Genomic DNA, 27,636 nt, shown 5'->3' with positions numbered 1-27,636 from the left:
GTGGCGTGCGTGGGGGTTGCGTGCGTGCCGGGGAAGGGAGTCCCCGGAGCGACTGCTGAGGGCCACCGCGGCGAGCGAGCGTGGGTGAAGGAGCTGAGGGTGTGAGCAGGGCTGCGGCGGGCAGGTCCAAGGTAGGTTTGTGTTTATCTTTGTGAGAAGGGAAGAGGGTGCCTAGGACGCTTGGGAAAAGGGGGATGGAAGGTCCCAGGAAGTGTTTGGGGGAAAGGTGCGTGTTTGGGGCGGGACGAGGGGGGCGGGGAGCGTCTTGGGGGCCGCGCAGGCGTGGGGGTTGGGTGCGTGCAGGGGAAGGGAGCGCGCAGGGACTGTGGAGGGCCACCGCGAGCGTGGGGGCGGGAGGTGAGGATGGCAGCGGAGCCCCAGCTGAGAGGTTGAAGTTAGGGTTCGTTTTGAGAGGCAGGAAGAGGGTGGATGGGATCCCTTGGAAAAGTGGAGGCGAGGTCTAGGAGAGGTCCTAGGAAGGGTTGGGCCTGTGCGGGTGCGGGGAGCGTGGAGGCGGGCGGGCACCCCTTGCCCCCAGAGCGTGCGTGGGGGTTGCGTGGGTGCAGGGGAAGGGAGGCCGGAGGGAATGGAGAGGGACACGGAGAGCCTGGGGCCCTGCGGTGCGGTTGTGAGGGGCATTCTAGGGGATAGGTTCAAGGTAGGTTTTTGTGGCTGCTGCGGTGGTGGTGGTGGTGGGTGGCGGTGGTGGTTTTTGTTGTTGGTTTTTGGCTTTTGTTTGGTTGTTGTGAAGGGGGAAGAGGGCGGAGGATGAGGACCCCTTAGCGAATGGGAGCGGAAGGATGTCAGGAAAGGAGCCCAGAGGGGTTCGTGTGGGAATGGGCCAGGGCAGCTGGGAGGGGCTTGTGGGTAGTGCCTGAACAGAGGGGAAGGGAGAGCTGAAGGGAGTGCTGAGGGCCAGGGCGAGCAGGGGGGGACTGAGGTAAGGCTGTCAGCGGAGTTCCAGCAGACAGGTTCAAGTGAGGATGTTTTGGTTTTGGTTTTTGGCTTGGTGTGTGTGTGTGAGTTTGATTGTTTGTTTGAGAAGGGGGTAGAGGGGTGGGAAGGTTGGATGCCTTTGAAGTGATGGGGAAAGTTCCCAGGAAGGGGGGGGGTGTGGGCGGGGGCAGGGAGGGGCGAGGGGGGCGGGGACGCGGTTGTGCAGAGCGCGTGAGTGGGGGTTGCGTGCGTGCCGTGGCGTGCGTGGGGGTTGCGTGCGTGCCGGGGAAGGGAGGCCCCGGAGCGACTGCTGAGGGCCAACGCGGCGAGCGAGCATGGGTGAAGGAGCTGAGGGTGTGAGCAGGGCTGCGGCGGGCAGGTCCAAGGTAGGTTTGTGTTTATCTTTGTGAGAAGGGAAGAGGGTGCCTAGGACGCTTGGGAAAAGGGGGATGGAAGCTCCCAGGAAGTGTTTGGGGGAAAGGTGCGTGGTTGGGGAGGGACCGGCTTCAGTGCAGGGCAGGTATGGGGGTTGAGTGCAGGAGGGTCAGCTGCGTGGAGGGGAAGGGAGCTCAGAGGGAATGGGGAGGGCCACCGCGAGCGTAGGGGAGGGAGGTGAGGATGGCAGCGGAGCCCCAACTGAGAGGTTGAAGTTAGGGTTAGTTTTGAGAGGCAGGAAGAGGGTGGATGGGATCCCTTGGAAAAGTGGAGGCGAGGTCCTAGGAAGGGTTGGGCCTGTGCGAGTGCGGGGAGCGTGGAGGCGGGCAGGCACCCCTTGCCCCCCGAGCGTGCGTGGGGGTTGCGTGGGTGCAGGGGAAGGGAGGCCGGAGGGAATGGAGAGGGACACGGAGAGCCTGGGGCCCTGCGGGGAGGTTGTGAGGGGCATTCTAGGGGATAGGTTCAAGGTAGGTTTTGGTGGCTGCTGCGGTGGTGGTGGTTTTTGTTGTTGGTTTTTGGTTTTTGGTTGGTTGTTGTGAAGGGGGAAGAGGGTGGAGGATGAGGACCCCTTAGCACATGGGAGCGGAAGGATGTCAGGAAAGGAGCCCAGAGGGGTTCCTGTGGGAATGGGCCAGGGCAGCTGGGAGGGGCTTGTGGGTAGTGCCTGAACAGAGGGGAAGGGAGAGCTGAAGGGAGTGCTGAGGGCCAGGGCGAGCAGGGGGGGACTGAGGTAAGGCTGTCAGCGGAGTTCCAGCAGACAGGTTCAAGTGAGGTGTTTTTTGTTGTGGTTTTTGGCTTGCTGTGTGTGTTTGTTCCTTTGATTGTTTGTTTGAGAAGGGGGTAGAGGGGTGGGTAGGTTGGATGCCTTTGAGCTGATGGGGAAAGTTTCCAGGAAGGAGGGGGGTGGGTGGGGGCAGAGAGGGGCGAGGGGGGCGGGGACGCGGTTGTGCAGAGCGCCTGCGTGGGGGTTGCGTGCGTGCCGTGGCGTGCGTGGGGGTTGCGTGCGTGCCGGGGAAGGGAGCCCCCGGAGCGACTGCTGAGGGACACCGCGGCGAGCGAGCATGGGTGAAGGAGCTGAGGGTGTGAGCAGGGCTGCAGCGGGCAGGGCCAATGTAGGTTTGTGTTTATCTTTTTGAGAAGGGAAGAGGGTGCCTAGGATGCTTGGTAAAAGGGGAGGGAAGGTCCCAGGAAGTGTTTGGGGGAAAGGTGCGTGTTTGGGGAGGGACCTGCTTCAGTGCAGGGCAGGTATGGGGGTTGAGTGCAGGAGGGTTAGCTGCGTGGAGGGGAAGGGAGCTCAGAGGGAATGGGGAGGGCCACCGGGAGCGTGGGGGAGGGAGGTGAGGATGGCAGCGGAGCCCCAGCTGAGAGGTTGAAGTTAGGGTTAGTTTTGAGAGGCAGGAAGAGGGTGGATGGGATCCCTTGGAAAAGTGGAGGCGAGGTCCTAGGAAGGGTTGGGCCTGTGCGAGTGCGGGGAGCGTGGAGGCGGGCAGGCACCCCTTGCCCCCCGAGCGTGCGTGGGGGTTGCGTGGGTGCAGGGGAAGGGAGGCCGGAGGGAATGGAGAGGGACACGGAGAGCCTGGGGCCCTGCGGGGAGGTTGTGAGGGGCATTCTAGGGGATAGGTTCAAGGTAGGATTTGGTGGCTGCTGCGGTGGTGGTGGTTTTTGTTGTTGGTTTTTGGTTTTTGGTTGGTTGTTGTGAAGGGGGAAGAGGGTGGAGGATGAGGACCCCTTAGCAAATGGGAGCGGAAGGATGTCAGGAAAGGAGCCCAGAGGGGTTCCTGTGGGAATGGGCCAGGGCAGCTGGGAGGGGCTTGTGGGTAGTGCCTAAACAGAGGGGAAGGGAGAGCTGAAGGGAGTGCTGAGGGCCAGGGGAGCAGGGGGGGACTGAGGTAAGGCTGTCAGTGGAGTTCCAGCAGACAGGTTCAAGTGAGGTGTTTTTTGTTGTGGTTTTTGGCTTGCTGTGTGTGTTTGTTCGTTTGATTGTTTGTTTGAGAAGGGGGTAGAGGGGTGGGTAGGTTGGATGCCTTTGAGCTGATGGGGAAAGTTTCCAGGAAGGGGGGGGGTGTGGGTGGGGGCAGAGAGGGGCGAGGGGGGCGGGGACGCGGTTGTGCAGAGCGCCTGCGTGGGGGTTGCGTGCGTGCCGTGGCGTGCGTGGGGGTTGCGTGCGTGCCGGGGAAGGGAGTCCCCGGAGCGACTGCTGAGGGCCACCGCGGCGAGCGAGCGTGGGTGAAGGAGCTGAGGGTGTGAGCAGGGCTGCAGCGGGCAGGTCCAAGGTAGGTTTGTGTTTATCTTTTTGAGAAGGGAAGAGGGTGCCTAGGATGCTTGGGCAAAGGGGAGGGAAGGTCCCAGGAAGTGTTTGGGGGAAAGGTGCGTGTTTGGGGAGGGACCGGCTTCAGTGCAGGGCAGGTATGGGGTTGAGTGCAGGAGGGTTAGCTGCGTGGAGGGGAAGGGAGCTCAGAGGGAATGGGGAGGGCCACCGCGAGCGTAGGGGAGGGAGGTGAGGATGGCAGCGGAGCCCCAACTGAGAGGTTGAAGTTAGGGTTAGTTTTGAGAGGCAGGAAGAGGGTGGATGGGATCCCTTGGAAAAGTGGAGGCGAGGTCCTAGGAAGGGTTGGGCCTGTGCGAGTGCGGGGAGCGTGGAGGCGGGCAGGCACCCCTTGCCCCCCGAGCGTGCGTGGGGGTTGCGTGGGTGCAGGGGAAGGGAGGCCGGAGGGAATGGAGAGGGACACGCAGAGCCTGGGGCCCTGCGGGGAGGTTGTGAGGGGCATTCTAGGGGATAGGTTCAAGGTAGGTTTTGGTGGCTGCTGCGGTGGTGGTGGTTTTTGTTGTTGGTTTTTGGTTTTTGGTTGGTTGTTGTGAAGGGGGAAGAGGGTGGAGGATGAGGACCCCTTAGCAAATGGGAGCGGAAGGATGTCAGGAAAGGAGCCCAGAGGGGTTCCTGTGGGAATGGGCCAGGGCAGCTGGGAGGGGCTTGTGGGTAGTGCCTGAACAGAGGGGAAGGGAGAGCTGAAGGGAGTGCTGAGGGCCAGGGCGAGCAGGGGGGGACTGAGGTAAGGCTGTCAGTGGAGTTCCAGCAGACAGGTTCAAGTGAGGTGTTTTTTGTTGTGGTTTTTGGCTTGCTGTGTGTGTTTGTTCCTTTGATTGTTTGTTTGAGAAGGGGGTAGAGGGGTGGGTAGGTTGGATGCCTTTGAGCTGATGGGGAAAGTTTCCAGGAAGGAGGGGGGTGGGTGGGGGCAGAGAGGGGCGAGGGGGGCGGGGACGCGGTTGTGCAGAGCGCCTGCGTGGGGGTTGCGTGCGTGCCGGGGAAGGGAGCCCCCGGAGCGACTGCTGAGGGACACCGCGGCGAGCGAGCATGGGTGAAGGAGCTGAGGGTGTGAGCAGGGCTGCAGCGGGCAGGTCCAAGGTAGGTTTGTGTTTATCTTTTTGAGAAGGGAAGAGGGTGCCTAGGATGCTTGGGAAAAGGGGAGGGAAGGTCCCAGGAAGTGTTTGGGGGAAAGGTGCGTGTTTGGGGAGGGACTGGCTTCAGTGCAGGGCAGGTATGGGGGTTGAGTGCAGGAGGGTTAGCTGCGTGGAGGGGAAGGGAGCTCAGAGGGAATGGGGAGGGCCACCGCGAGCGTGGGGGAGGGAGGTGAGGATGGCAGCGGAGCCCCAGCTGAGAGGTTGAAGTTAGGGTTAGTTTTGAGAGGCAGGAAGAGGGTGGATGGGATCCCTTGGAAAAGTGGAGGCGAGGTCCTAGGAAGGGTTGGGCCTGTGCGAGTGCGGGGAGCGTGAAGGCGGGCAGGCACCCCTTGCCCCCCGAGCGTGCGTGGGGGTTGCGTGGGTGCAGGGGAAGGGAGGCCGGAGGGAATGGAGAGGGACACGGAGAGCCTGGGGCCCTGCGGGGAGGTTGTGAGGGGCATTCTAGGGGATAGGTTCAAGGTAGGTTTTGGTGGCTGCTGCGGTGGTGGTTTTTGTTGTTGGTTTTTGGTTTTTGGTTGGTTGTTGTGAAGGGGGAAGAGGGTGGAGGATGAGGACCCCTTAGCAAATGGGAGCAGAAGGATGTCAGGAAAGGAGCCCAGAGGGGTTCCTGTGGGAATGGGCCAGGGCAGTTGGGAGGGGCTTGTGGGTAGTGCCTGAACAGAGGGGAAGGGAGAGCTGAAGGGAGTGCTGAGGGCCAGGGGAGCAGGGGGGGACTGAGGTAAGGCTGTCAGTGGAGTTCCAGCAGACAGGTTCAAGTGAGGTGTTTTTTGTTGTGGTTTTTGGCTTGCTGTGTGTGTTTGTTCGTTTGATTGTTTGTTTGAGAAGGGGGTAGAGGGGTGGGTAGGTTGGATGCCTTTGAAGTGATGGGGAAAGTTCCCAGGAAGGGGGGGGGGTGTGGGTGGGGGCAGGGAGGGGCGAGGGGGGCGGGGACGCGGTTGTGCAGAGCGCGTGAGTGGGGGTTGCGTGCGTGCCGTGGCGTGCGTGGGGGTTGCGTGCGTGCCGGGGAAGGGAGTCCCCGGAGCGACTGCTGAGGGCCAACGCGGCGAGCGAGCATTGGTGAAGGAGCTGAGGGTGTGAGCAGGGCTGCAGCGGGCAGGTCCAAGGTAGGTTTGGGTTTATCTTTTTGAGAAGGGAAGAGGGTGCCTAGGATGCTTGGGAAAAGGGGAGGGAAGGTCCCAGGAAGTGTTTGGGGGAAAGGTGCCTGTTTGGGGAGGGACCGGCTTCAGTGCAGGGCAGGTATGGGGGTTGAGTGCAGGAGGGTTAGCTGCGTGGAGGGGAAGGGAGCTCAGAGGGAATGGGGAGGGCCACCGCGAGCGTGGGGGAGGGAGGTGAGGATGGCAGCGGAGCCCCAGCTGAGAGGTTGAAGTTAGGGTTAGTTTTGAGAGGCAGGAAGAGGGTGGATGGGATCCCTTGGAAAAGTGGAGGCGAGGTCCTAGGAAGGGTTGGGCCTGTGCGAGTGCGGGGAGCGTGGAGGCGGGCAGGCACCCCTTGCCCCCCGAGCGTGCGTGGGTGCAGGGGAAGGGAGGCCGGAGGGAATGGAGAGGGACACGCAGAGCCTGGGGCCCTGCGGGGAGGTTGTGAGGGGCATTCTAGGGGATAGGTTCAAGGTAGGATTTGGTGGCTGCTGCGGTGGTGGTGGTTTTTGTTGTTGGTTTTTGGTTTTTGGTTGGTTGTTGTGAAGGGGGAAGAGGGTGGAGGATGAGGGCCCCTTAGCAAATGGGAGCGGAAGGATGTCAGGAAAGGAGCCCAGAGGGGTTCCTGTGGGAATGGGCCAGGGCAGCTGGGAGGGGCTTGCGGGTAGTGCCTAAACAGAGGGGAAGGGAGAGCTGAAGGGAGTGCTGAGGGCCAGGGGAGCAGGGGGGGACTGAGGTAAGGCTGTCAGTGGAGTTCCAGCAGACAGGTTCAAGTGAGGTGTTTTTTGTTGTGGTTTTTGGCTTGCTGTGTGTGTTTGTTCGTTTGATTGTTGGTTTGAGAAGGGGGTAGAGGGGTGGGTAGGTTGGATGCCTTTGAGCTGATGGGGAAAGTTTCCAGGAAGGGGGGGGGTGTGGGTGGGGGCAGAGAGGGGCGAGGGGGGCGGGGACGCGGTTGTGCAGAGCGCCTGCGTGGGGGTTGCGTGCGTGCCGTGGCGTGCGTGGGGGTTGCGTGCGTGCAGGGGAAGGGAGCCCCCTGAGCGACTGCTGAGGGACACCGCGGCGAGCGAGCATGGGTGAAGGAGCTGAGGGTGTGAGCAGGGCTGCAGCGGGCAGGTCCAAGGTAGGTTTGTGTTTATCTTTTTGAGAAGGGAAGAGGGTGCCTAGGATGCTTGGGAAAAGGGGAGGGAAGGTCCCAGGAAGTGTTTGGGGGAAAGGTGCGTGTTTGGGGAGGGACTGGCTTCAGTGCAGGGCAGGTATGGGGGTTGAGTGCAGGAGGGTTAGCTGCGTGGAGGGGAAGGGAGCTCAGAGGGAATGGGGAGGGCCACCGCGAGCGTGGGGGAGGGAGGTGAGGATGGCAGCGGAGCCCCAGCTGAGAGGTTGAAGTTAGGGTTAGTTTTGAGAGGCAGGAAGAGGGTGGATGGGATCCCTTGGAAAAGTGGAGGCGAGGTCCTAGCTAGGGTCGGGCCTGTGCGAGTGCGGGGAGCGTGGAGGCGGGCAGGCACCCCTTGCCCCCCGAGCGTGCGTGGGGGTTGCGTGGGTGCAGGGGAAGGGAGGCCGGAGGGAATGGAGAGGGACACGGAGAGCCTGGGGCCCTGCGGTGCGGTTGTGAGGGGCATTCTAGGGGATAGGTTCAAGGTAGGTTTTTGTGGCTGCTGCGGTGGTGGTGGTGGTGGGTGGCGGTGGTGGTTTTTGTTGTGGGTTTTTGGCTTTTGTTTGGTTGTTGTGAAGGGGGAAGAGGGCGGAGGATGAGGACCCCTTAGCGAATGGGAGCGGAAGGATGTCAGGAAAGGAGCCCAGAGGGGTTCGTGTGGGAATGGGCCAGGGCAGCTGGGAGGGGCTTGTGGGTAGTGCCTGAACAGAGGGGAAGGGAGAGCTGAAGGGAGTGCTGAGGGCCAGGGCGAGCAGGGGGGGACTGAGGTAAGGCTGTCAGTGGAGTTCCAGCAGACAGGTTCAAGTGAGGTGTTTTTTGTTGTGGTTTTTGGCTTGCTGTGTGTGTGTGAGTTTGATTGTTTGTTTGAGAAGGGGGTAGAGGGGTGGGTAGATTGGATGCCTTTGAAGTGATGGGGAAAGTTCCCAGGAAGGGGGGGGGGTGTGGGTGGGGGCAGGGAGGGCGAGGGGGGCGGGGACGCGGTTGTGCAGAGCGCGTGCGTGGGGGTTGCGTGCGTGCCGTGGCGTGCGTGGGGGTTGCGTGCGTGCCGGGGAAGGGAGTCCCCGGAGCGACTGCTGAGGGCCACCGCGGCGAGCGAGCGTGGGTGAAGGAGCTGAGGGTGTGAGCAGGGCTGCAGCGGGCAGGTCCAAGGTAGGTTTGTGTTTATCTTTGTGAGAAGGGAAGAGGGTGCCTAGGACGCTTGGGAAAAGGGGGATGGAAGGTCCCAGGAAGTGTTTGGGGGAAAGGTGCGTGTTTGGGGCGGGACGAGGGGGGCGGGGAGCGTCTTGGGGGCCTCGCAGGCGTGGGGGTTGGGTGCGTGCAGGGGAAGGGAGCGCGCAGGGACTGTGGAGGGCCACCGCGAGCGTGGGGGCGGGAGGTGAGGATGGCAGCGGAGCCCCAGCTGAGAGGTTGAAGTTAGGGTTCCTTTTGAGAGGCAGGAAGAGGGTGGATGGGATCCCTTGGAAAAGTGGAGGCGAGGTCTAGGAGAGGTCCTAGGAAGGGTTGGGCCTGTGCGGGTGCGGGGAGCGTGGAGGCGGGCGGGCACCCCTTGCCCGCAGAGCGTGCGTGGGGGTTGCGTGGGTGCAGGGGAAGGGAGGCCGGAGGGAATGGAGAGGGACACGGAGAGCCTGGGGCCCTGCGGGGAGGTTGTGAGGGGCATTCTAGGGGATAGGTTCAAGGTAGGTTTTGGTGGCTGCTGCGGTGGTGGTGGTGGTGGGTGGCGGTGGTGGTTTTTGTTGTGGGTTTTTGGTTTTTGGTTGGTTGTTGTGAAGGGGGAAGAGGGTGGAGGATGAGGACCCCTTAGCAAATGGGAGCGGAAGGATGTCAGGAAAGGAGCCCAGAGGGGTTCCTGTGGGAATGGGCCAGGGCAGCTGGGAGGGGCTTGTGGGTAGTGCCTGAACAGAGGGGAAGGGAGAGCTGAAGGGAGTGCTGAGGGCCAGGGCGAGCAGGGGGGGACTGAGGTAAGGCTGTCAGTGGAGTTCCAGCAGACAGGTTCAAGTGAGGTGTTTTTTGTTGTGGTTTTTGGCTTGCTGTGTGTGTTTGTTCGTTTGATTGTTTGTTTGAGAAGGGGGTAGAGGGGTGGGTAGGTTGGATGCCTTTGAGCTGATGGGGAAAGTTTCCAGGAAGGGGGGGGGTGTGGGTGGGGGCAGAGAGGGGCGAGGGGGGCGGGGACGCGGTTGTGCAGAGCGCCTGCGTGGGGGTTGCGTGCGTGCCGTGGCGTGCGTGGGGGTTGCGTGCGTGCAGGGGAAGGGAGCCCCCGGAGCGACTGCTGAGGGACACCGCGGCGAGCGAGCATGGGTGAAGGAGCTGAGGGTGTGAGCAGGGCTGCAGCGGGCAGGTCCAAGGTAGGTTTGTGTTTATCTTTTTGAGAAGGGAAGAGGGTGCCTAGGATGCTTGGGAAAAGGGGAGGGAAGGTCCCAGGAAGTGTTTGGGGGAAAGGTGCGTGGTTGGGGAGGGACCGGCTTCAGTGCAGGGCAGGTATGGGGGTTGAGTGCAGGAGGGTTAGCTGCGTGGAGGGGAAGGGAGCTCAGAGGGAATGGGGAGGGCCACCGCGAGCGTGGGGGAGGGAGGTGAGGATGGCAGCGGAGCCCCAGCTGAGAGGTTGAAGTTAGGGTTAGTTTTGAGAGGCAGGAAGAGGGTGGATGGGATCCCTTGGAAAAGTGGAGGCGAGGTCCTAGGAAGGGTTGGGCCTGTGCGAGTGCGGGGAGCGTGGAGGCGGGCAGGCACCCCTTGCCCCCCGAGCGTGCGTGGGGGTTGCGTGGGTGCAGGGGAAGGGAGGCCGGAGGGAATGGAGAGGGACACGGAGAGCCTGGGGCCCTGCGGGGAGGTTGTGAGGGGCATTCTAGGGGATAGGTTCAAGGTAGGTTTTGGTGGCTGCTGCGGTGGTGGTTTTTGTTGTTGGTTTTTGATTTTTGGTTGGTTGTTGTGAAGGGGGAAGAGGGTGGAGGATGAGGATCCCTTAGCACATGGGAGCGGAAGGATGTCAGGAAAGGAGCCCAGAGGGGTTCCTGTGGGAATGGGCCAGGGCAGCTGGGAGGGGCTTGTGGGTAGTGCCTGAACAGAGGGGAAGGGAGAGCTGAAGGGAGTGCTGAGGGCCAGGGGAGCAGGGGGGACTGAGGTAAGGCTGTCAGTGGAGTTCCAGCAGACAGGTTCAAGTGAGGTGTTTTTTGTTGTGGTTTTTGGCTTGCTGTGTGTGTTTGTTCATTTGATTGTTTGTTTGAGAAGGGGGTAGAGGGGTGGGTAGGTTGGATGCCTTTGAGCTGATGGGGAAAGTTTCCAGGAAGCGGGGGGGTGTGGGTGGGGGCAGAGAGGGGCGAGGGGGGCGGGGACGCGGTTGTGCAGAGCGCCTGCGTGGGGGTTGCGTGCGTGCCGTGGCGTGCGAGGGGGTTGCGTGAGTGCCGTGGCGTGCGTTTGGGTTGCGTGCGTGCCGGGGAAGGGAGCCCCCTGAGCGACTGCTGAGGGACACCGCGGAGAGCGAGCATGGGTGAAGGAGCTGAGGGCGTGAGCAGGGCTGCAGCGGGCAGGTCCAAGGTAGGTTTGTGTTTATCTTTTTGAGAAGGGAAGAGGGTGCCTAGGATGCTTGGGAAAAGGGGAGGGAAGGTCCCAGGAAGTGTTTGGGGGAAAGGTGCGTGTTTGGGGAGGGACCGGCTTCAGTGCAGGGCAGGTATGGGGGTTGAGTGCAGGAGGGTTAGCTGCGTGGAGGGGAAGGGAGCTCAGAGGGAATGGGGAGGGCCACCGCGAGCGTGGGGGAGGGAGGTGAGGATGGCAGCGGAGCCCCAGCTGAGAGGTTGAAGTTAGGGTTAGTTTTGAGAGGCAGGAAGAGGGTGGATGGGATCCCTTGGAAAAGTGGAGGCGAGGTCCTAGGAAGGGTTGGGCCTGTGCGAGTGCGGGGAGCGTGGAGGCGGGCAGGCACCCTTTGCCCCCCGAGCGTGCGTGGGGGTTGCGTGGGTGCAGGGGAAGGGAGGCCTGAGGGAATGGAGAGGGACACGGAGAGCCTGGGGCCCTGCGGTGCTGTTGTGAGGGGCATTCTAGGGGATAGGTTCAAGGTAGGTTTTTGTGGCTGCTGAGGTGGTGGTGGTGGTGGGTTGCGGTGGTGGTTTTTGTTGTGGGTTTTTGGCTTTTGTTTGGTTGTTGTGAAGGGGGAAGAGGGCAGAGGATGAGGACCCCTTAGCGAATGGGAGCGGAAGGATGTCAGGAAAGGAGCCCAGAGGGGTTCGTGTGGGAATGGGCCAGGGCAGCTGGGAGGGGCTTGTGGGTAGTGCCTGAACAGAGGGGAAGGGAGAGCTGAAGGGAGTGCTGAGGGCCAGGGCGAGCAGGGGGGGACTGAGGTAAGGCTGTCAGCGGAGTTCCAGCAGACAGGTTCAAGTGAGGATGTTTTGGTTTTGGTTTTTGGCTTGGTGTGTGTGTGTGAGTTTGATTGTTTGTTTGAGAAGGGGGTAGAGGGGTGGGTAGATTGGATGCCTTTGAAGTGATGGGGAAAGTTCCCAGGAAGGGGGTGGGGGTGTGGGTGGGGGCAGGGAGGGCGAGGGGGGCGGGGACGCGGTTGTGCAGAGCGCGTGCGTGGGGGTTGCGTGCGTGCCGTGGCGTGCGTGGGGGTTGCGTGCGTGCCGGGGAAGGGAGTCCCCGGAGCGACTGCTGAGGGCCACCGCGGCGAGCGAGCGTGGGTGAAGGAGCTGAGGGTGTGAGCAGGGCTGCGGCGGGCAGGTCCAAGGTAGGTTTGTGTTTATCTTTGTGAGAAGGGAAGAGGGTGCCTAGGACGCTTGGGAAAAGGGGGATGGAAGGTCCCAGGAAGTGTTTGGGGGAAAGGTGCGTGTTTGGGGCGGGACGAGGGGGGCGGGGAGCGTCTTGGGGGCCGCGCAGGCGTGGGGGTTGGGTGCGTGCAGGGGAAGGGAGCGCGCAGGGACTGTGGAGGGCCACCGCGAGCGTGGGGGCAGAAGGTGAGGATGGCAGCGGAGCCCCAGCTGAGAGGTTGAAGTTAGGGTTCGTTTTGAGAGGCAGGAAGAGGGTGGATGGGATCCCTTGGAAAAGTGGAGGCGAGGTCTAGGAGAGGTCCTAGGAAGGGTTGGGCCTGTGCGGGTGCGGGGAGCGTGGAGGCGGGCGGGCACCCCTTGCCCCCAGAGCGTGCGTGGGGGTTGCGTGGGTGCAGGGGAAGGGAGGCCGGAGGGAATGGAGAGGGACACGGAGAGCCTGGGGCCCTGCGGTGCGGTTGTGAGGGGCATTCTAGGGGATAGGTTCAAGGTAGGTTTTTGTGGCTGCTGCGGTGGTGGTGGTGGTGGGTGGCGGTGGTGGTTTTTGTTGTGGGTTTTTGGCTTTTGTTTGGTTGTTGTGAAGGGGGAAGAGGGCGGAGGATGAGGACCCCTTAGCGAATGGGAGCGGAAGGATGTCAGGAAAGGAGCCCAGAGGGGTTCCTGTGGGAATGGGCCAGGGCAGCTGGGAGGGGCTTGTGGGTAGTGCCTGAACAGAGGGGAAGGGAGAGCTGAAGGGAGTGCTGAGGGCCAGGGCGAGCAGGGGGGGACTGAGGTAAGGCTGTCAGTGGAGTTCCAGCAGACAGGTTCAAGTGAGGATGTTTTGGTTTTGGTTTTTGGCTTGGTGTGTGTGTGTGAGTTTGATTGTTTGTTTGAGAAGGGGGTAGAGGGGTGGGTAGGTTGGATGCCTTTGAAGTGATGGGGAAAGTTCCCAGGAAGGGGGGGGGGTGTGGGTGGGGGGAAGGGAGGGGCGAGGGGGGCGGGGACGCGGTTGTGCAGAGCGCGTGCGTGGGGGTTGCGTGCGTGCCGTGGCGTGCGTGGGGGTTGCGTGCGTGCCGGGGAAGGGAGTCCCCGGAGCGACTGCTGAGGGCCACCGCGGCGAGCGAGCGTGGGTGAAGGAGCTGAGGGTGTGAGCAGGGCTGCGGCGGGCAGGTCCAAGGTAGGTTTGTGTTTATCTTTGTGAGAAGGGAAGAGGGTGCCTAGGACGCTTGGGAAAAGGGGGATGGAAGGTCCCAGGAAGTGTTTGGGGGAAAGGTGCGTGTTTGGGGCGGGACTGGGGGAGCTGGGAGCGGCTTGGGGGCCTCGCAGGCGTGGGGGTTGGGTGCGTGCAGGGGAAGGGAGCGCGCAGGGACTGTGGAGGGCCACCGCGAGCGTGGGGGAGGGAGGTGAGGATGGCAGCGGAGCCCCAGCTGAGAGGTTGAAGTTAGGGTTCCTTTTGAGAGGCAGGAAGAGGGTGAATGGGATCCCTTGGAAAAGTGGAGGCGAGGTCTAGGAGAGGTCCTAGGAAGGGTTGGGCCTGTGCGGGTGCGGGGAGCGTGGAGGCGGGCGGGCACCCCTTGCCCCCAGAGCGTGCGTGGGGGTTGCGTGGGTGCAGGGGAAGGGAGGCCGGAGGGAATGGAGAGGGACACGGAGAGCCTGGGGCCTTGCGGTGCGGTTGTGAGGGGCATTCTAGGGGATAGGTTCAAGGTAGGTTTTTGTGGCTGCTGCGGTGGTGGTGGTGGTGGGTGGCGGTGGTGGTTTTTGTTGTGGGTTTTTGGCTTTTGTTTGGTTGTTGTGAAGGGGGAAGAGGGCGGAGGATGAGGACCCCTTAGCGAATGGGAGCGGAAGGATGTCAGGAAAGGAGCCCAGAGGGGTTCCTGTGGGAATGGGCCAGGGCAGCTGGGAGGGGCTTGTGGGTAGTGCCTGAACAGAGGGGAAGGGAGAGCTGAAGGGAGTGCTGAGGGCCAGGGCGAGCAGGGGGGGACTGAGGTAAGGCTGTCAGTGGAGTTCCAGCAGACAGGTTCAAGTGAGGTGTTTTTTGTTTTGGTTTTTGGCTTGCTGTGTGTGTTTGTTCGTTTGATTGTTTGTTTGAGAAGGGGGTAGAGGGGTGGATAGGTTGGATGCCTTTGAAGTGATGGGGAAAGTTCCCAGGAAGGGGGGGGTGTAGGTGGGTGGGGGCAGGGAGGGGCGAGGGGGGCGGGGACGCGGTTGTGCCGAGCGCCTGCGTGGGGGTTGCGTGCATGCCATGGCGTGCGTGGGGGTTGCGTGCGTGCCGGGGAAGGCAGCCCCCGGAGCGACTGCTGAGGGACACCGTGGCGAGCGAGCATGGGTGAAGGAGCTGAGGGTGTGAGCAGGGCTGCAGCGGGCAGGTCCAAGGTAGGTTTGTGTTTATCTTTTTGAGAAGGGAAGAGGGTGCCTAGGATGCTTGGGAAAAGGGGAGGGAAGGTCCCAGGAAGTGTTTGGGGGAAAGGTGCGTGTTTGGGGAGGGACCGGCTTCAGTGCAGGGCAGGTATGGGGGTTGAGTGCAGGAGGGTTAGCTGCGTGGAGGGGAAGGGAGCTCAGAGGGAATGGGGAGGGCCACCGCGAGCGTAGGGGAGGGAGGTGAGGATGGCAGCGGAGCCCCAGCTGAGAGGTTGAAGTTAGGGTTAGTTTTGAGAGGCAGGAAGAGGGTGGATGGGATCCCTTGGAAAAGTGGAGGCGAGGTCCTAGGAAGGGTTGGGCCTGTGCGAGTGCGGGGAGCGTGGAGGCGGGCAGGCACCCTTTGCCCCCCGAGCGTGCGTGGGGGTTGCGTGGGTGCAGGGGAAGGGAGGCCGGAGGGAATGGAGAGGGACACGGAGAGCCTGGGGCCCTGCGGTGCTGTTGTGAGGGGCATTCTAGGGGATAGGTTCAAGGTAGGTTTTTGTGGCTGCTGCGGTGGTGGTGGTGGTGGGTGGCGGTGGTGGTTTTTGTTGTGGGTTTTTGGCTTTTGTTTGGTTGTTGTGAAGGGGGAAGAGGGCGGAGGATGAGGACCCCTTAGCGAATGGGAGCGGAAGGATGTCAGGAAAGGAGCCCAGAGGGGTTCGTGTGGGAATGGGCCAGGGCAGCTGGGAGGGGCTTGTGGGTAGTGCCTGAACAGAGGGGAAGGGAGAGCTGAAGGGAGTGCTGAGGGCCAGGGCGAGCAGGGGGGGACTGAGGTAAGGCTGTCAGCGGAGTTCCAGCAGACAGGTTCAAGTGAGGATGTTTTGGTTTTGGTTTTTGGCTTGGTGTGTGTGTGTGAGTTTGATTGTTTGTTTGAGAAGGGGGTAGAGGGGTGGGTAGATTGGATGCCTTTGAAGTGATGGGGAAAGTTCCCAGGAAGGGGGGGGGGTGTGGGTGGGGGCAGGGAGGGCGAGGGGGGCGGGGACGCGGTTGTGCAGAGCGCGTGCGTGGGGGTTGCGTGCGTGCCGTGGCGTGCGTGGGGGTTGCGTGCGTGCCGGGGAAGGGAGTCCCCGGAGCGACTGCTGAGGGCCACCGCGGCGAGCGAGCGTGGGTGAAGGAGCTGAGGGTGTGAGCAGGGCTGCAGCGGGCAGGTCCAAGGTAGGTTTGTGTTTATCTTTGTGAGAAGGGAAGAGGGTGCCTAGGACGCTTGGGAAAAGGGGGATGGAAGGTCCCAGGAAGTGTTTGGGGGAAAGGTGCGTGGTTGGGGAGGGAACGGCTTCAGTGCAGGGCAGGTATGGGGGTTGAGTGCAGGAGGGTTAGCTGCGTGGAGGGGAAGGGAGCTCAGAGGGAATGGGGAGGGCCACCGCGAGCGTGGGGGAGGGAGGTGAGGATGGCAGCGGAGCCCCAGCTGAGAGGTTGAAGTTAGGGTTAGTTTTGAGAGGCAGGAAGAGGGTGGATGGGATCCCTTGGAAAAGTGGAGGCGAGGTCCTAGGAAGGGTTGGGCCTGTGCGAGTGCGGGGAGCGTGGAGGCGGGCAGGCACACCTTGCCCCCCGAGCGTGCGTGGGGGTTGCGTGGGTGCAGGGGAAGGGAGGCCGGAGGGAATGGAGAGGGACACGGAGAGCCTGGGGCCCTGCGGGGAGGTTGTGAGGGGCATTCTAGGGGATAGGTTCAAGGTAGGTTTTGGTGGCTGCTGCGGTGGTGGTGTTGGTTTTTGTTGCTGGTTTTTGGTTTTTGGTTGGTTGTTGTGAAGGGGGAAGAGGGTGGAGGATGAGGACCCCTTAGCAAATGGGAGCAGAAGGATGTCAGGAAAGGAGCCCAGAGGGGTTCCTGTGGGAATGGGCCAGGGCAGTTGGGAGGGGCTTGTGGGTAGTGCCTGAACAGAGGGGAAGGGAGAGCTGAAGGGAGTGCTGAGGGCCAGGGGAGCAGGGGGGGACTGAGGTAAGGCTGTCAGTGGAGTTCCAGCAGACAGGTTCAAGTGAGGTGTTTTTTGTTTTGGTTTTTGGCTTGCTGTGTGTGTTTGTTCCTTTGATTGTTTGTTTGAGAAGGGGGTAGAGGGGTGGGTAGGTTGGATGCCTTTGAGCTGATGGGGAAAGTTTCCAGGAAGGGGGGGGGTGTGGGTGGGGGCAGAGAGGGGCGAGGGGGGCGGGGACGCGGTTGTGCAGAGCGCCTGCGTGGGGGTTGCCTGCGTGCCTGGGAAGGGAGCCCCCGGAGCGACTGCTGAGGGACACCGCGGCAAGCGAGCATGGGTGAAGGAGCTGAGGGTGTGAGCAGGGCTGCAGCAGGCAGGTCCAAGGTAGGTTTGTGTTTATCTTTTTGAGAAGGGAAGAGGGTGCCTAGGATGCTTGGGAAAAGGGGAGGGAAGGTCCCAGGAAGTGTTTGGGGGAAAGGTGCGTGTTTGGGGAGGGACCTGCTTCAGTGCAGGGCAGGTATGGGGGTTGAGTGCAGGAGGGTTAGCTGCGTGGAGGGGAAGGGAGCTCAGAGGGAATGGGGAGGGCCACCGCGAGCGTGGGGGAGGGAGGTGAGGATGGCAGCGGAGCCCCAGCTGAGAGGTTGAAGTTAGGGTTAGTTTTGAGAGGCAGGAAGAGGGTGGATGGGATCCCTTGGAAAAGTGGAGGCGAGGTCCTAGGAAGGGTTGGGCCTGTGCGAGTGCGGGGAGCGTGGAGGCGGGCAGGCACCCCTTGCCCCCCGAGCGTGCGTGGGGGTTGCGTGGGTGCAGGGGAAGGGAGGCCGGAGGGAATGGAGAGGGACACGCAGAGCCTGGGGCCCTGCGGGGAGGTTGTGAGGGGCATTCTAGGGGATAGGTTCAAGGTAGGTTTTGGTGGCTGCTGCGGTGGTGGTTTTTGTTGTTGGTTTTTGGTTTTTGGTTGGTTGTTGTGAAGGGGGAAGAGGGTGGAGGATGAGGACCCCTTAGCACATGGGAGCAGAAGGATGTCAGGAAAGGAGCCCAGAGGGGTTCCTGTGGGAATGGGCCAGGGCAGCTGGGAGGGGCTTGTGGGTAGTGCCTGAACAGAGGGGAAGGGAGAGCTGAAGGGAGTGCTGAGGGCCAGGGGAGCAGGGGGGGACTGAGGTAAGGCTGTCAGTGGAGTTCCAGCAGACAGGTTCAAGTGAGGTGTTTTTTGTTTTGGTTTTTGGCTTGCTGTGTGTGTTTGTTCGTTTGATTGTTTGTTTGAGAAGGGGGTAGAGGGGTGGGTAGGTTGGATGCCTTTGAGCTGATGGGGAAAGTTTCCAGGAAGGGGGGGGGTGTGGGTGGGGGCAGAGAGGGGCGAGGGGGGCGGGGACGCGGTTGTGCAGAGCGCCTGCGTGGGGGTTGCGTGCGTGCCGTGGCGTGCGAGGGGGTTGCGTGCGTGCCGTGGCGTGCGTGGGGGTTGCGTGCGTGCCGGGGAAGGGAGCCCCCGGAGCGACTGCTGAGGGACACCTCGGCGAGCAAGCATGGGTGAAGGAGCTGAGGGCGTGAGCAGGGCTGCAGCGGGCAGGTCCAAGGTAGGTTTGTGTTTATCTTTTTGAGAAGGGAAGAGGGTGCCTAGGATGCTTGGGAAAAGGGGAGGGAAGGTCCCAGGAAGTGTTTGGGGGAAAGGTGCGTGGTTGGGGAGGGACTGGCTTCAGTGCAGGGCAGGTATGGGGGTTGAGTGCAGGAGGGTTAGCTGCGTGGAGGGGAAGGGAGCTCAGAGGGAATGGGGAGGGCCACCGCGAGCGTGGGGGAGGGAGGTGAGGATGGCAGCGGAGCCCCAGCTGAGAGGTTGAAGTTAGGGTTAGTTTTGAGAGGCAGGAAGAGGGTGGATGGGATCCCTTGGAAAAGTGGAGGCAAGGTCCTAGGAAGTGTTGGGCCTGTGCGAGTGCGGGGAGCGTGGAGGCGGGCAGGCACCCCTTGCCCCCCGAGCGTGCGTGGGGGTTGCGTGGGTGCAGGGGAAGGGAGGCCGGAGGGAATGGAGAGGGACACGCAGAGCCTGGGGCCCTGCGGGGAGGTTGTGAGGGGCATTCTAGGGGATAGGTTCAAGGTAGGATTTGGTGGCTGCTGCTGTGGTGGTGGTTTTTGTTGTTGCTTTTTGGTTTTTGGTTGGTTGTTGTGAAGGGGGAAGAGGGTGGAGGATGAGGATCCCTTAGCAAATGGGAGCGGAAGGATGTCAGGAAAGGAGCCCAGAGGGGTTCCTGTGGGAATGGGCCAGGGCAGCTGGGAGGGGCTTGTGGGTAGTGCCTGAACAGAGGGGAAGGGAGAGCTGAAGGGAGTGCTGAGGGCCAGGGCGAGCAGGGGGGGACTGAGGTAAGGCTGTCAGTGGAGTTCCAGCAGACAGGTTCAAGTGAGGTGTTTTTTGTTGTGGTTTTTGGCTTGCTGTGTGTGTTTGTTCGTTTGATTGTTTGTTTGAGAAGGGGGTAGAGGGGTGGGTAGGTTGGATGCCTTTGAGCTGATGGGGAAAGTTTCCAGGAAGGGGGGGGGGTGTGGGTGGGGGCAGAGAGGGGCGAGGGGGGCGGGGACGCGGTTGTTCAGAGCGCCTGCGTGGGGGTTGCGTGCGTGCCATGGCGTGCGTGGGGGTTGCGTGCGTGCCGGGGAAGGGAGCCCCCGGAGCGACTGCTGAGGGACACCAGGGCGAGCAAGCATGGGTGAAGGAGCTGAGGGTGTTAGCAGGGCTGCAGCGGGCAGGTCCAAGGTAGGTTTGTGTTTATCTTTTTGAGAAGGGAAGAGGGTGCCTAGGATGCTTGGGAAAAGGGGAGGGAAGGTCCCAGGAAGTGTTTGGGGGAAAGGTGCGTGTTTGGGGAGGGACCGGCTTCAGTGCAGGGCAGGTATGGGGGTTGAGTGCAGGAGGGTTAGCTGCGTGGAGGGGAAGGGAGCTCAGAGGGAATGGGGAGGGCCACCGCGAGCGTGGGGGAGGGAGGTGAGGATGGCAGCGGAGCCCCAGCTGAGAGGTTGAAGTTAGGGTTAGTTTTGAGAGGCAGGAAGAGGGTGGATGGGATCCCTTGGAAAAGTGGAGGCGAGGTCCTAGGAAGGGTTGGGCCTGTGCGAGTGCGGGGAGCGTGGAGGCGGGCAGGCACCCCTTGCCCCCCGAGCGTGCGTGGGGGTTGCGTGGGTGCAGGGGAAGGGAGGCCGGAGGGAATGGAGAGGGACACGGAGAGCCTGGGGCCCTGCGGGGAGGTTGTGAGGGGCATTCTAGGGGATAGGTTCAAGGTAGGTTTTGGTGGCTGCTGCGGTGGTGGTGGTTTTTGTTGTTGGTTTTTGGTTTTTGGTTGGTTGTTGTGAAGGGGGAAGAGGGTGGAGGATGAGGACCCCTTAGCAAATGGGAGCGGAAGGATGTCAGGAAAGGAGCCCAGAGGGGTTCCTGTGGGAATGGGCCAGGGCAGTTGGGAGGGGCTTGTGGGTAGTGCCTGAACAGAGGGGAAGGGAGAGCTGAAGGGAGTGCTGAGGGCCAGGGGAGCAGGGGGGGACTGAGGTAAGGCTGTCAGTGGAGTTCCAGCAGACAGGTTCAAGTGAGGTGTTTTTTGTTGTGGTTTTTGGCTTGCTGTGTGTGTTTGTTCGTTTGATTGTTTGTTTGAGAAGGGGGTAGAGGGGTGGGTAGGTTGGATGCCTTTGAGCTGATGGGGAAAGTTTCCAGGAAGGGGGGGCGTGTGGGTGGGGGCAGAGAGGGGCGAGGGGGGCGGGGACGCGGTTGTGCAGAGCGCCTGCGTGGGGGTTGCGTGCGTGCCGTGGCGTGCGAAGGGGTTGCGTGCGTGCCGTGGCGTGCGTGGGGGTTGCGTGCGTGCCGGGGAAGGGAGCCCCCGGAGCGACTGCTGAGGGACACCGCGGCGAGCGAGCATGGGTGAAGGAGCTGAGGGCGTGAGCAGGGCTGCAGCGGGCAGGTCCAAGGTAGGTTTGTGTTTATCTTTTTGAGAAGGGAAGAGGGTGCCTAGGATGCTTGGGAAAAGGGGAGGGAAGGTCCCAGGAAGTGTTTGGGGGAAAGGTGCGTGGTTGGGGAGGGACCGGCTTCAGTGCAGGGCAGGTATGGGGGTTGAGTGCAGGAGGGTTAGCTGCGTGGAGGGGAAGGGAGCTCAGAGGGAATGGGGAGGGCCACCGCGAGCGTGGGGGAGGGAGGTGAGGATGGCAGCGGAGCCCCAGCTGAGAGGTTGAAGTTAGGGTTAGTTTTGAGAGGCAGGAAGAGGGTGGATGGGATCCCTTGGAAAAGTGGAGGCGAGGTCCTAGGAAGGGTTGGGCCTGTGCGAGTGCGGGGAGCGTGGAGGCGGGCAGGCACCCCTTGCCCCCCGAGCGTGCGTGGGGGTTGCGTGGGTGCAGGGGAAGGGAGGCCAGAGGGAATGGAGAGGGACACGGAGAGCCTGGGGCCCTGCGGGGAGGTTGTGAGGGGCATTCTAGGGGATAGGTTCAAGGTAGGTTTTGGTGGCTGCTGCGGTGGTGGTGGTTTTTGTTGTTGGTTTTTGGTTTTTGGTTGGTTGTTGTGAAGGGGGAAGAGGGTGGAGGATGAGGACCCCTTAGCACATGGGAGCGGAAGGATGTCAGGAAAGGAGCCCAGAGGGGTTCGTGTGGGAATGGGCCAGGGCAGCTGGGAGGGGCTTGTGGGTAGTGCCTGAACAGAGGGGAAGGGAGAGCTGAAGGGAGTGCTGAGGGCCAGGGGAGCAGGGGGGGTGTTCCAGCAGACAGGTTCAAGTGAGGTGTTTTTTGTTTTGGTTTTTGGCTTGCTGTGTGTGTTTGTTCGTTTGATTGTTTGTTTGAGAAGGGGGTAGAGGGGTGGGTAGGTTGGATGCCTTTGAGCTGATGGGGAAAGTTTCCAGGAAGGGGGGGGGTGTGGGTGGGGGCAGAGAGGGGCGAGGGGGGCGGGGACGCGGTTGTGCAGAGCGCGTGCGTGGGGGTTGCGTGCGTGCCGTGGCGTGCGTGGGGGTTGCGTGCGTGCCGGGGAAGGGAGTCCCCGGAGCGACTGCTGAGGGACACCGCGGCGAGCGAGCATGGGTGAAGGAGCTGAGGGCGTGAGCAGGGCTGCAGCGGGCAGGTCCAAGGTAGGTTTGTGTTTATCTTTTTGAGAAGGGAAGAGGGTGCCTAGGATGCTTGGGAAAAGGGGAGGGAAGGTCCCAGGAAGTGTTTGGGGGAAAGGTGCGTGGTTGGGGAGGGACCGGCTTCAGTGCAGGGCAGGTATGGGGGTTGAGTGCAGGAGGGTTAGCTGCGTGGAGGGGAAGGGAGCTCAGAGGGAATGGGGAGGGCCACCGCGAGCATGGGGGAGGGAGGTGAGGATGGCAGCGGAGCCCCAGCTGAGAGGTTGAAGTTAGGGTTAGTTTTGAGAGGCAGGAAGAGGGTGGATGGGATCCCTTGGAAAAGTGGAGGCGAGGTCCTAGGAAGGGTTGGGCCTGTGCGAGTGCGGGGAGCGTGGAGGCGGGCAGGCACCCCTTGCCCCCCGAGCGTGCGTGGGGGTTGCGTGGGTGCAGGGGAAGGGAGGCCGGAGGGAGTGGAGAGGGACACGGAGAACCTGGGGCCCTGCGGGGAGGTTGTGAGGGGCATTCTAGGGGATAGGTTCAAGGTAGGTTTTGGTGGCTGCTGCGGTGGTGGTGGTTGGTGGTGGTGGTTTTTGTTGCTGGTTTTTGGTTTTTGGTTGGTTGTTGTGAAGAGGGAAGGGGGTGGAGGATGAGGATCCCTTAGCACATGGGAGCGGAAGGATGTCAGGAAAGGAGCCCAGAGGGGTTCCTGTGGGAATGGGCCAGGGCAGCTGGGAGGGGCTTGTGGGTAGTGCCTGAACAGAGGGGAAGGGAGAGCTGAAGGGAGTGCTGAGGGCCAGGGGAGCAGGGGGGGACTGAGGTAAGGCTGTCCGTGGAGTTCCAGCAGACAGGTTCAAGTGAGGTGTTTTTTGTTGTGGTTTTTGGCTTGCTGTGTGTGTTTGTTCGTTTGATTGTTTGTTTGAGAAGGGGGTAGAGGGGTGGGTAGGTTGGATGCCTTTGAGCTGATGGGGAAAGTTTCCAGGAAGCGGGGGGGTGTGGGTGGGGGCAGAGAGGGGCGAGGGGGGCGGGGACGCGGTTGTGCAGAGCGCCTGCGTGGGGGTTGCGTGCGTGCCGTGGCGTGCGTGGGGGTTGCGTGCGTGCCGGGGAAGGGAGCCCCAGGAGCGACTGCTGAGGGACACCGCGGCGAGCGAGCATGGGTGAAGGAGCTGAGGGCGTGAGCAGGGCTGCAGCGGGCAGGTCCAAGGTAGGTTTGTGTTTATCTTTTTGAGAAGGGAAGAGGGTGCCTAGGATGCTTGGGAAAAGGGGAGGGAAGGTCCCAGGAAGTGTTTGGGGGAAAGGTGCGTGGTTGGGGAGGGACCGGCTTCAGTGCAGGGCAGGTATGGGGGTTGAGTGCAGGAGGGTTAGCTGCGTGGAGGGGAAGGGAGCTCAGAGGGAATGGGGAGGGCCACCGCGAGCGTGGGGGCGGGAGGTGAGGATGGCAGCGGATTCCCAGCTATGTATAGATTTCTAAGGTATCTCCAGACTCTTGTCCATAGTGGCTGTACCAGTTTACATTCCCACCAGCAGTGCAGGAGGGTTCCCTTTTCTCCACAGCCCTTCCAGCACTTGTTCTTTGTGGTTTTATTAATGGTCATTCTGACTGGTGTGAGGTGATATATCATGGTTGTTTTGATTTGTATTTCTCTTATAATCAACGATGTTGAGCATTTTTTCATGTGTTTGTTGGCCGTCTGTGTATCTTCTTCGGAGAAATGTGTATTCAGGTCTTTTTCCCATTTTTCCATTGATTGATTGGTTTTTTTGCTGTTGGGTTGTATAAGTTGCTTATATATTCTAGAGATTAAGCCCTTGTCAGTTGCATCATTTGAAACTATCTTCTCCCATTCTGTAAGTTGTCTTTTTGTTTTGGGTTTCCTTTGCTGTTCAAAATCTTTTCAGTTTGATTAGGTCCCATGGGTTTATTTTTGCTCTAATTTCTATTGCTTTGGGAGACTGACCTGAGAAAACATTCATGATGTTGATGTCAGAGAGTGTTTTGCCTATGTTTTCTTCTAGGAGTTTGATGGTGTCCTGTCGTATATTTGTCTTTCAGCCATTTTGATTTTATTTTTGTGCATGGTATGAGGGTGTGTTCTAGTTTCATTGCTTTGAATGCAGCTGTCTAGGTTTCCCATCAATGCATGCTGAATAGACTTTCCTTTTCCCATTTTATGTTCTTGCCTCCCTTGTCAAAGATTAATTGACCATAGGTGTTAGGGTTTATTTCCGGATTCTCTATTCTGTTCCATTGGTCTGTCTGTCTGTTTTGATACCAGTACCACACTGTTTTGATGACTGTGGCTTTGTAGTATTTCTTGAAGTCTGGGAGAGTTATGCCTCCTGCTTGGTTTTTGTTTCTCAGGATTGCTTTGGCGATTCTGGGTCTTTTGTGGTTCCATATAAAATTTTGGATTGTTTGTTCTAGTTCTGTGAAAAATGTCATGGGTAATTTGATCGGGATTGCAATGAATCTGTAGATTGCTATGGGTAGTATGGCCATTTTTACAATATTGATTTTCCCAATCCAGGAAATTGGAACATCTTTCCATTTCTTTATATCTTCTTTGATTTCTTTGATGAAAGTTTTATTGTTCTCGGCATATAGGTCCTTTACCTCCTTGGTCAGGTGTATTCCGAGGTATTTGATTTTGTTTGGTGCAATTTTAAAAGGTATCATACTTTTGTATTCCTTTTCTAATGTTTCATTGCTGGTATACAGAAATGCAACTGACTTCTGAATGTTACTCTTATATCCTGCCACTTTGCTGAATTTATTAATCAGTTCAAGGGGTTTTGGGGTTGAGTCCTTAGGGTTTTCTAGGTATAGTATCATGTCATCTGCATACAGTGACAGTTTGATCTCTGCTCTTCCTATATGGATGCCTTTACTTCTTTTGTTTGTCTCATTGCTGTGGCTAAGACTTCCAAAACAATGTTGAAGAGCAGTGGTGAGAGTGGGCATCCCTGTCTTGTTCCAGATTTGAGGGAGAAGGCTTTCAGTTTTTCCCCCTTGAGTATTATATTCATTGTGGGTTTATCATAAATGGCTTTGATTATATTCAGGAATGTTCCCTCTATACCCACTTTGGCGAGGGTCTTGATCATGAATGGATGTTGAACTTTGTCAAATGCTTTTTCTGCATCTATTGAGATGATCATATGATTTTTGACTTTTTTTTTTGTGAATGTGGTGTATGATGCTGATTGATTTGCGTATGTTGAACCATCCTTGTGAACCTGGGATGAACCCTACCTGGTCATGGTGTATAATTTTTTTGATATGTTGTTGGATTCGGTTGGCTAAGATTTGGTTGAGAATTTTTGCATCTATACTCATCAATGATATTGGCTGATAGTTTTCTTTTTTGGTGGTATCTCTGTCTGGTTTTGGAATGAGGGTGATGGTGGCATCATAGAATGTCTTTGGCAGTATTCGTTCTTCTTCAACCTTTTGAAAGCGTTTAAGGAGGATGGGCACCAATTCCTCTTTATATGTTTGATAAAATTCGCCTGTGAATCCATCTGGTCCTGGACTTTTATTTGTAGGGAGTGATTTTATGACCTCTTCCATTTCATTTCTAGTGATGGGTCTGTTCAGTTGGTCTGTTTCTTCTTGATTCAGTTTTGGCAGGCTGTAAGATTCTAGAAAATTGTCCATTTCTTCCAGATTGTCAAACTTGTTGCCATATAGTTGTTCATAGTATTCTCTTATGGTTTTTTGTATTTCTGCAGTATCCGTTGTGATTTCTCCTTTTTCATTTATAATTTTGGTGATTTGGGTTCTTTCTCTCCTCTTTTTAGTGAGTCTGGCCAGGGGTTTGTCAATTTTGTTCACCGTTTCAAAGAACCAGCTCTTGGTTTTATTAATTTTCTCTATTGTTTTTTGAATCTCTATTTTATTGATTTCTTCATTGATCTTTATAATTTCCTTCCTTCTGCTGACTTTAGGACTTTTTTGTTCTTCTTTTTCTAATTCGTTTAGGTGGAGGGTTAAGTTGTCCATTTGGGATCTTTCTTCTTTTTTGAGAAAGGCCTGTATTGCTATAAATTTCCCTCTGAGCACTGCTTTCGCAGCATCCCATAGATTTTGAGAGGTTGTGTCTTCATTATCATTTGTTTCAAGGTAGTTTTTAATTTCCTTCTTGATTTCTTCATTGACCCATTGGTTTTTAAGTAGCATGTTGTTTAGTGTCCATGGAGTAGGTTTTTTCTCTTTGCTTTTCCCATGGTTGATTTCTAAGTTCATGGCATTGTGGTCAGAGAAGATACTTGAGATAATTTCTATGCTCCTAAATTTATTGAGATTCGCTTTATGTCCCAATATGTGATCGATTCTTGAGAATGTTCCATGAGCATTTGAAAAGAATGTGTATTCTGATTTTTTTGGATGTAGTGTCCTGAAGATATCAATGAAGTCTAACTTTTCTATTGTTTCCTTTAGGATCTCTGTTGCTTTATTGGTTTTCTGTCTAGAGGATCTGTCCATTGATGTGAGGGGGGTGTTTAGGTCTCCTACTATGATTGTATTCTCATCAATATCTCCCTTTATGTCTGTTAATATTTGTTGTATGTATCTGGGTGCTCCTATGTTTGGGGCATATATGTTGATGATAGTAACATCCTCTCCTTGGATGGATCCCTTAATCATTAAGTAGTGTCCTTCTTTGTCTTTCTTTATGTCTTTTGTTTTAAAGTCTATTTTGTCTGATATGAGCGTTGCGACTCCTACTTTTCTGTCATGTCTATTGACGTGAAATACTTTTCCCCACCCTTTCACTTTCAATCTATATGTATCTTTTGTCCTAAGGTGAGTTTCTTGTAGGCAGCATATTGAAGGTTTTTGCCTTTTTATCCACTCAGCCACTCTGTGTCTTTTGATTGGGGCATTCAGTCCATTGACATTTAAGGTGATAATTGATAGATGATTATTTATTGCCATTTGAACCTCGTGTTCCAGTTGATTCTATGGTTCTCCATTCTTCCTTTCTTTTTTTTTTTTTTTTTTTTTTTTTGTTGGATGGTCTCCTGTTATTATCTGCTTGAGTGTATTTTTTTTTTTCATTTTTTGTAAATGCAATATTTGGTTTTGGCTTGTGGTTGCCCTGTTTTTTAAGTATGCTAACCCCTTCCCATAATTGTGTGTTTTAGCCTGATGGTCCTGTAAGTTCAAACACTTCATTACTATATTAAAAATTAAGAAGAGAGACATACATACAAACAAAAAGGGTTATTTACCTCCTAACATCCCTTGCCCACATTTTGTGGTTTTGATGACTCTTTTATTTTTTTCTTTTTAATTTTATTTTGTTTGAAGTATGTTCATGATTAAATCTGTATGCTGGCTTATTTGAGTGACTGCTCTCTGATTGCAATTTCCTCAGTCCTAGTTCTTCCTCTTCTTCTTCTTCTTTTTTTTTTCTTTTCTTTTTTCTTCCCTTTCCTTCCTTTTTGGTTTAGAGAAGCTCTTTCAAAATTTCCTTTAACCTGGGTTTTGTGTTGCTGTATTCTTTAAGTTTTTGTTTGTTGGGAAAAATTTTTATTTCCCCTTCTATTTTAAATGATATTCTTGCTGGATAAAGTATTCTGGGTTGCATATGTTTTCCTTGTAGCACTTTAAATATCTCTTGCCATTCCCTCCTGGCCTGTAGTGTTTCTGTAGAGAAATCAGCTGATATTCTTATGGGGGTTCCCTTGTAGGTAACATTCTGTTTTTCTCTTGCTGCCTTTAGGATCCTCTCTTTATCACTAACTTTTGCCATCTTTATTATGATGTGTGTTGGTGTGGGTCTGTTTGGGTTCAGTTTGTTTGGGGCCCTCTGTGCTTCTTGTATCTTGAACCCAGTATCCTTTAGATTTGGGAAGTTTCCATCGATAATTTCTTCAAATATATTTTCCATTCCCTTATCATTTTCTACTCCTTCTGGAATTCCTATTATGCGTAGATTGGCCCGCTTTATATTATCCCATAGGTCTCTTATATTGCTTTCCAGTTTTTTGATTCGGTTTTCTCTCTGCTGACCAGATTGAGTGATTTCCATTATTCTATCTTCCATATCACTGATGTGTTGTTCTGCATTATTCATTCTGGTTTTTACTGCCGTTAGTTCAGTTTGCGTCTCTGCAAATGAATGTTCTAGTTTCTCTTGGCTCCTCCTTATATTTTCTAGTTCCTTTCTGAGGGTATCTGCGTTACTGTTCATATCTTCTCTTAATTCCTTCAGTATTTTCCCTATTTCTCTTTTGAACTCCAGGTCTGTCAGACTGCAGAGATCTGTTTCATTGTTGACTGTTTGAGGTGAGTTCTCCTGTTGGTTTGACTGGGGGTGGTTTCTCAGCTTCTTCATCTTGCTTGTTGTTTTCTTTCTCCTTTTGGAGTTGTACTCTCCGTGATCGGGTAGTGTTTGCCTTGTCACTACCGTGGAATATTTCCTGAGGGCTGGCGTTGTTGGTCAATCTTTTTTA

At 57.6% G+C, this 27,636-nt stretch overlaps 1 protein-coding gene across 36 annotated transcripts in view; it reads left to right on the top strand.

Moving 5' to 3' along the window:
• The window catches only part of LOC146398891 (uncharacterized), a 112,145-nt gene that overhangs the window by 4,700 nt on the left and 79,809 nt on the right, over window positions 1–27,636 (top strand). For 5 of the 36 annotated variants that reach the window (XM_084979528.1, XM_084979518.1, XM_084979527.1 and 2 more), the window contains exon 1: window positions 19,944–20,065. The exons of 2 other annotated variants lie outside the window; for them this stretch is intronic. The gene's annotated coding sequence lies outside the window, so the exon portion shown is untranslated. Of the gene's footprint in view, window positions 1–2,411; window positions 2,484–4,650; window positions 4,775–7,002; window positions 7,084–8,151; window positions 8,263–9,348; window positions 9,456–10,517; window positions 10,642–11,725; window positions 11,822–12,947; window positions 13,015–15,308; window positions 15,390–16,416; window positions 16,526–18,803; window positions 18,876–19,943; window positions 20,066–21,109; window positions 21,205–22,292; window positions 22,379–27,636 lie in introns of those variants that run through there. 29 more of the 36 variants (XM_084979524.1, XM_084979506.1, XM_084979521.1 and 26 more) reach the window with 21 other exon arrangements.

The sequence above is a fragment of the Sus scrofa genome, chromosome 10, assembly GCF_054392235.1.
Source record: "Sus scrofa isolate SSC_HxYL_T2T_F1_AM1 chromosome 10, Sscrofa_HxYL_maternal_Yorkshire_Landrace_v2.0, whole genome shotgun sequence".
Classification (NCBI taxonomy): domain Eukaryota; kingdom Metazoa; phylum Chordata; class Mammalia; order Artiodactyla; family Suidae; genus Sus; species Sus scrofa.
Note: the sequence above shows the minus strand (reverse complement) of the source record. Positions and strands in the feature narration are given on the sequence as shown.